The following is an 8,481-nucleotide window of genomic DNA, read 5'->3' on the forward strand; positions in this document are numbered from 1 at the left end:
CCCCCTCCACCATATTACACCTCGAATATATCGTTGCAGTGCTTAGGCGAAGCCCTGCGCCGGTAGATCATCAAGATCGTCACCACGCCGTCGTGCTGACGGAACTCTCTCTCCGGAGCTTTGCTGGATCGGAGCCCGAAGAGCGTCATCGAGCTGAACGTGTGCCAAGAACTCGGGGGCGTCGGAGTAACGGCGCCGGGATCGGTCGGATCGCGAGGAGAACGTACGACTACTTCCTCTACGTTGTGATCGCTTCCGCTTCGGGTCTACAAGGGTATGTAGACAACACTCTCCCTCTCGTTGCTATGCATCACCATGATCTTGCGTGTGCGTAGGAAATTTTTTGAAATTACTACGTTCCCCAACAGTGGCATCCGAGCCTAGGTTTTATGGTTTTGATGTTATATGCACGAGTAGAACACAAGTGAGTTGTGGGCGATACAAGTCATACTTCCTACCAGCATGTCATACTTTGGTTCAGCGGTATTGTTGGATGAGATGACCCGGACCAACCTTACGCGTACGCTTACGCGAGACCGGTTCCCTCGACGTGCTTTGCACATAGATGGCTTGCGGGAGACATCTCACCAACTTTAGTTGAACCAAGTGTGGCTACGCCCGGTCCTTGAGAAGGTTAAAACGGAGTCTATTTGACAAACTATCGTTGTGGTTTTGATGCGTAGGTAAGATGAGTTCTTGCTTAAGCCCGTAGCAGCCACGTAAAACTTGCAACAAACAAAGTAGAGGACGTCTAACTTGTTTTTGCAGGGCATGTTGTGATGTGATATGGTCAAGACGTGATGCTATATTTTATTGTATGAGATGATCATGTTTTGTAACCGAGTTATCGGCAACTGGCAGGAGCCATATGGTTGTCGCTTTATTGTATGCAATGCAATCGCCCTGTAATGCTTTACTTTATCACTAAGCGGTAGCGATAGTCGTAGAAGCATAAGATTGGCGAGACGACAACGATGCTACGATGGAGATCAAGGTGTCGCGCCGGTGACGATGGTGATCATGATGGTGCTGCAGAGATGAAGATCATGAAGCACAAGATGATGATGACCATATCATATCACTTATATTGATTTGCATGTGATGTTTATCTTTTATGCATCTTATCTTGCTTTGTTTGACGGTAGCATTATAAGATGATCTCTCACTAAATTATCAAGAAGTGTTCTCCCCGAGTATGCACCGTTGCCAAAGTTCGTCGTGCCCAGACACCACGTGATGATCGGGTGTGATAAGCTCTACGTCCATCTACAACGGGTGCAAGCCAGTTTTGCACACGCAGAATACTCGGGTTATACTTGACGAGCCTAGCATATGCAGATATGGCCTCGGAACACGGAGACCGAAAGGTCGAGCGTGAATCATATAGTAGATATGATCAACATGATGATGTTCACCATTGAGAACTAATCCATTTCACGTGATGATCGGTCATGGTTTAGTTTAATTTGGATCACGTGATCACTTAGATGATTAGAGGGATGTCTATCTAAGTGGGAGTTCTTAAGTAATATGATTAATTGAACTTAAATTTATCATGAACTTAGTCCCTGATAGTATCTTGCTTGTTTATGTTGATTGTAGATAGATGGCTCGTGCTGTTGTTCCGTTGAATTTTAATGCGTTCCTTGAGAAAGCAAAGTTGAAAGATGATGGTAGCAATTACACGGACTGGGTCCGTAACTTGAGGATTATCCTCATTGCTGCACAGAAGAGTTACGTCCTGGATGCACCGCTAGGTGCCAGGCCTGCTGCTGGAGCAACGCCAGATGTTATGAACGTCTGGCAGAGCAAAGCTGATGACTACTCGATAGTTCAGTGTGCCATGCTTTACGGCTTAGAACCGGGACTTCAACGTCGGTTTGAGAACCATGGAGCATATGAGATGTTCCAGGAGTTGAAGTTAATATTCCAACAGAATGCCCGGATTGAGAGATATGAAGTCTCCAATAAGTTCTACAGCTGCAAAATGGAGGAGAATGGGTCTGTCAGTGAGCACATACTCAGAATGTCTGGGTATTACAATCACTTAAGTCAGCTGGGAGTTAATCTTCCAGATGATTGTGTCATTGACAGAATTCTTCAATCACTGCCACCAAGCTACAAAGGCTTCGTGATGAACTATAATATGCAAGGGTTAGTAAAGACTATGCCCGAGCTCTTCGCAATGCTAAAAGCTGCGGAGGTAGAAATCAACAAGGAGCATCAAGTGTTGATGGTCAATAAGACCACTAGTTTCAAGAAGAAGGGCAAAGGGAAGAAGAAGGGGAACTTCAAGAAGAACAGCAAGCAAGTTGCTGCTCAGGAGAAGAAACCCAGATCTGGACCTAAGCCTGAAACTGAGTGCTTCTACTGCAAGCAGACTGGTCACTGGAAGCGGAACTGCCCCAAGTATTTGGCGGATAAGAAGGATGGCAAGGTGAACAAAGGTATACGTGATATACATGTTATTGATGTGTACCTTACTAGAGCTCGCAGTAGCACCTGGGTATTTGATACTGGTTCTGTTGCTAATATTTGCAACTCGAAACAGGGACTACCGATTAAGCGGACACTAGCAAAGGACGAGGTGACGATGCGCGTGGGAAATGGTTCCAAAGTCGATGTGATCGCGGTCGGCACGCTACCTCTACATCTACCTTCGGGATTAGTTTTAGACCTAAATAATTGTTATTTGGTGCCAGCGTTGAGCATGAACATTATATCTGGATCTTGTTTAATGCGAGATGGTTATTCATTTAAATCAGAGAATAATGGTTGTTCTATTTATATGAGTAATATCTTTTATGGTCATGCACCCTTAAAGAGTGGTCTATTTTTGATGAGTCTCGATAGTAGTGATACACATATTCATAATGTTGAGGCCAAAAGATGCAGAGTTGATAATGAAAGTGCAACTTATTTGTGGCACTGCCGTTTAGGTCATATCGGTGTAAAGCGCATGAAGAAACTCCATACTGATGGACTTTTGGAGTCACTTGATTATGAATCACTTGGCACTTGCGAACCGTGCCTCATGGGCAAGATGACTAAAACACCGTTCTCCGGTACTATGGAGAGAGCAACAGATTTGTTGGAAATCATACATACGGATGTATGTGGTCCGATGAATGTTGAGGCTCGTGGCGGATATCGTTATTTTCTCACCTTCACAGATGATTTGAGCAGATATGGGTATATCTACTTAATGAAACACAAGTCTGAAACATTTGAAAGGTTCAAAGAATTTCAGAGTGAAGTTGAAAATCATCGTAACAAGAAAATAAAGTTTCTACGATCTGATCGTGGAGGAGAATATTTGAGTTACGAGTTTGGTCTACATTTGAAACAATGCGGAATAGTTTCGCAACTCACGCCACCCGGAACACCACAGCGTAATGGTGTGTCCGAACGTCGTAATCGCACTTTACTAGATATGGTGCGATCTATGATGTCTCTTACAGATTTACCGCTATCGTTTTGGGGTTATGCACTTGAGACGGCCGCATTCACGTTGAATAGAACACCGTCAAAATCCGTTGAGACGACACCTTATGAACTATGGTTTGGCAAGAAACCAAAGTTGTCGTTTCTTAAAGTTTGGGGCTGCGATGCTTATGTGAAAAAACTTCAACCTGATAAGCTCGAACCCAAATCGGAGAAATGTGTCTTCATAGGATACCCAAAGGAGACAGTTGGGTACACCTTCTATCACAGATCCGAAGGCAAGACATTTGTTGCTAAAAATGGATCCTTTCTAGAGAAGGAGTTTCTCTCGAAAGAAGTGAGTGGGAGGAAAGTAGAACTTGATGAGGTAACTGTACCTTCTCCCTTGTTGGAAAGTAGTTTATCTCAGAAACCGGTTTCTGAGACATCTACACCAAGTAGTGAGGAAGTTGATGATGTTGATCATGAAGCTTCAGATCAAGTTACTACAGAACCTCGTAGATCAACCAGAGTAAGATCCGCACCAGAGTGGTACGGTAATCCTGTTCTGGAAGTCATGCTACTAGATCATGATGAACCTACGAACTATGAAGAAGCGATGGTGAGCCCAGATTCCGCAAAGTGGCTTGAAGCCATGAAATCTGAGATGGGATCCATGTATGAAAACAAAGTGTGGACTTTGGTTGACTTGCCCGAGGGTCGGCAAGCAATAGAAAACAAGTGGATCTTTAAGAAGAAGACTGACGCTGACGGTAATGTTACTGTCTACAAAGCTCGACTTGTCGCAAAGGGTTTTCGACAAGTTCAAGGGATTGACTACGATGAGACCTTCTCACCCGTAGCGATGCTTAAGTCTGTCCGAATCATGTTAGCAATTGCCGCATTTTATGATTATGAAATTTGGCAAATGGATGTAAAAACTGCATTCCTGAATGGATTTCTGGAAGAAGAGTTGTATATGATGCAACCAGAGGGTTTTATCGATCCAAAGGGAGCTAACAAAGTGTGCAAGCTCCAGCGATCCATTTATGGACTGGTGCAAGCATCTCGGAGTTGAAATAAACGATTTGATAGTGTGATCAAAGCATTTGGGTTTGTACAGACTTTTGGAGAAGCCTGTATTTACAAGAAAGTGAGTGGGAGCTCTGTAGCATTTCTGATATTATATGTGGATGACATATTTCTGATCGGAAATGATATAGAATTTCTGGATAGCATAAAGGGATACTTGAATAAGAGTTTTTCAATGAAAGACCTCGGTGAAGCTGCTTACATATTGGGCATCAAGATCTATAGAGATAGATCAAGACGCTTAATTCGACTTTCACAGAGCACATACCTTGACAAAGTTTTGAAGAAGTTCAAAATGGATCAAGCAAAGAAAGGGTTCTTGCCTGTGTTGCAAGGTGTGAAGTTGAGTAAGACTCAATGCCCGACCACTGCAGAGGATAGAGAGAAAATGAAAGATGTTCCCTATGCTTCAGCCATAGGCTCTATCATGTATGCAATGCTGTGTACCAGACCAGATGTGTGCCTTGCTATTAGCTTAGCAGGGAGGTACCAAAGTAATCCAGGAGTGGATCACTGGACAGCGGTCAAGAATATCCTGAAGTACCTGAAAAGGACTAAAGAGATGTTTCTCGTATATGGAGGTGACAAAGAGCTCATCGTAAATGGTTACGTTGATGCAAGCTTTAACACTGATCCGGACGATTCGAAATCGCAAACCGGATACGTATTTACATTAAACGGTGGAGCTGTCAGTTGGTGCAGTTCTAAACAAAGCGTCGTAGCGGGATCTACATGTGAAGCGGAGTACATAGCAGCTTCGGAAGCTACTAATGAAGGAGTCTGGATGAAGGAGTTCATATCCGATCTAGGTGTCATACCTAGTGCATCGGGTCCAATGAAAATCTTTTGTGACAATACTGGAGCAATTGCCTTGGCGAAGGAATCCAGATTTCACAAGAGAACCAAGCACATCAAGAGACGCTTCAATTCCATCCGGGACTTGGTCCAGGTGGGAGACATAGAGATTTGCAAGATACATACGGATCTGAATGTAGCAGACCCGTTGACTAAGCCTCTTCCACGAGCAAAACATGATCAGCACCAAAACTCCATGGGTGTTAGAATCATTACTGTGTAATCTAGATTATTGACTCTAGTGCAAGTGGGAGACTGAAGGAAATATGCCCTAGAGGCAATAATAAAGTTATTATTTATTTCCTTATTTCATGATAAATGTTTATTATTCATACTATAATTGTATTAACCGGAAACATAATACATGTGTGAATACATAGACAAACAGAGTGTCACTAGTATGCCTCTACTTGACTAGCTCGTTAATCAAAGATGGTTAAGTTTCCTAACCATAGACAAAGTAGTTGTCATTTGAGTAACGAGGTCACATCATTGGTTGAATGATCTGATTGACATGACCCATTCCTATTTAGCTTGGCACCTGATCGTTTAGTGTGTTGCTATTGCTTTCATCCATAACTTATACATGTTCCTATGACTATGAGATTATGCAACTCCCGTTTACCGGAGGAACACTTTGGGTACTACCAAACGTCACAACGTAACTGGGTGATTATAAAGGAGTACTACAGGTGTCTCCAAAGGTATATGTTGGGTTGGCGTATTTCGAGATTAGGATTTGTCACTCCGATTGTCGGAGAGGTATCTCTGGGCCCTCTCGGTAATGCACATCACATAAGCCTTGCAAGCACTGCAACTAATGAGTTAGTTGTGAGATGATGTATTACGGAACGAGTAAAGAGACTTACCGGTAACGAGATTGAACTAGGTATTGGATACCGACGATCGAATCTCGGGTAAGTAACATACCGATGACAAAGGGAACTAACGTATGTTGTTATGCGGTCTGACCGATAAAGATCTTCGTAGAATATGTAGGAGCCAATATGGGCATCCAGGTCCCGCTATTGGTTATTGACCGGAGACGTGTCTCGGTCATGTCTACATTGTTCTCGAACCGTAGGGTCCGCACGCTTAAGGTTTCGATGACGGTTATTATGAGTTTGTGTATTTTGATGTACCGAAGGAGTTCGGAGTCCCGGATGTGATCACGGACATGACGAGGAGTCTCGAAATGGTCGAGACGTAAAGATTGATATATTGGAAGCCTATGTTTGGACTTCGGAATGGTTCCGAGTGAAAACAGGAATTTACCGGAGTACCGGGAGGTTACCGGAACCCCCCGGGAGCATAATGGGCCTCATGGGCCTTAGTGGAAAAAGGAGGAAAGGGCTGGCCAGGGGCCGCGCGCCTCTCCCCCCTTCCCTAGTCCTAGTAGGACTAGGAGAAGGGGGCGGCGCCCCTCTCTCTCCCTTCCCCCTCCGGGAAACCTAGTTGGACTAGGATTGGGGGGGGGGGGGAATCCTACTCCCGGTGGGAGTAGGACTCCCCTGGCGCGCCTAGCTTGGCCGGCCGGCCCCCTCCCCTTGCTCCTTTATATACGGGGGCAGGGGGGCACCCCAAGACACACAAGTTGATCTTCGTGATCGTTCCTTAGCCGTGTGCGGTGTCCCCCTCCACCATATTACACCTCGAATATATCGTTGCAGTGCTTAGGCGAAGCCCTGCGCCGGTAGATCATCAAGATCGTCACCACGCCGTCGTGCTGACGGAACTCTCTCTCCGGAGCTTTGCTAGATCGGAGCCCGAAGAGCGTCATCGAGCTGAACGTGTGCCAAGAACTCGGGGGCGTCGGAGTAACGGCGCCGGGATCGGTCGGATCGCGAGGAGAACGTACGACTACTTCCTCTACGTTGTGATCGCTTCCGCTTCGGGTCTACAAGGGTATGTAGACAACACTCTCCCTCTCGTTGCTATGCATCACCATGATCTTGCGTGTGCGTAGGAAATTTTTTGAAATTACTACGTTCCCCAACAGGTACTTTTTCTTACTCGCATTATCCTTATTTTTTTTGATATTTCCTTGAAATGGTCCGATTTCTTTTGCCTCACAAATTCTGGCCAATCATCTTTCAGTTTCTCATGTTGTTCATTGAAATCCGGAGTCTTGCCCTTGTTGACATAGTCACGGGTTAAATTTTTCTTGAAGTTCCGGAATGCATCGGCCATCTTCTGTAGAGCGAACTCTTTAACTAGCCTCCTCCTCTGACGTCCACCCGGAACCTCGTTACCGAATTCATCGACTTTGTTGTATTCCGGAGGTAGAATGAAATGTTCCATAAGCTTTCTCCAGCAATCCTTTTTCGTTCTCTTGTCGACAAAACTGAAACCAAGATGTGCCTTCTTTGGCTTATTCCATTCCTGGACGGTGATCGGGACGTTGTCTCTAACAACGACTCCGCATTGGTTGATAAACTTTGAGGTGTGCTGTAGGGGCTTGCCGGTTTCACTGACAAACTCAATGGCATATATTTCTCCTGTTTTCATCGCCTTGGATTTGCCACGCTGCTTTGTCGTACTCGATCCGGAGGGCTAAAAAAAGAAAGAGAGTCGCGCGCGTTAATACATGTGTATTCACATTTCAGTAAGTTTGTATCACGAGAGGCTCTCAATGTATATATATACCTCGCTGGAGGTGGTTGCTACTTGCAATTCGAGATCGTCGGTTGTTGACGGTTGACCTCCGTCGACAATGTCCGTTCCTTCACCTTCTTGATCATCGTCACCGTCAAGGTTCAGATAAGAAGAGACTACATCCTCTTGTTGCTCATATTCTGAGCCCGGCACATAAGGAATCTCGTTGTTGATGATGCCCATTAAATAACGTTCAGCCTCCGGATCCCTAAGCGGCTCGGTTCTATCGTCCGCCATATGTCACTCCTGCATGTAGTAAAAATTCTTTAAGTATAAAGGAATTAAAAAATAAGATTAAGGGGACATAGAGGAGGAGGAATTAAAAAATAAGATTCTTTAAGTAAAAATTCTTTTTTTCTTCTTCTTCCTTTCTTCTTCCTCTTTCTTCTTCTTCCTTTCTTCTTCTTCCTTTTTCCTTTCTTCTTCTTTCTTTCTTCTTCTTCCTTTCTTCTTCTT

The sequence above is a fragment of the Triticum aestivum genome, chromosome 2A (genome assembly GCF_018294505.1).
Source record: "Triticum aestivum cultivar Chinese Spring chromosome 2A, IWGSC CS RefSeq v2.1, whole genome shotgun sequence".
In the NCBI taxonomy this organism is placed as follows: Eukaryota; Viridiplantae; Streptophyta; class Magnoliopsida; order Poales; family Poaceae; genus Triticum; species Triticum aestivum.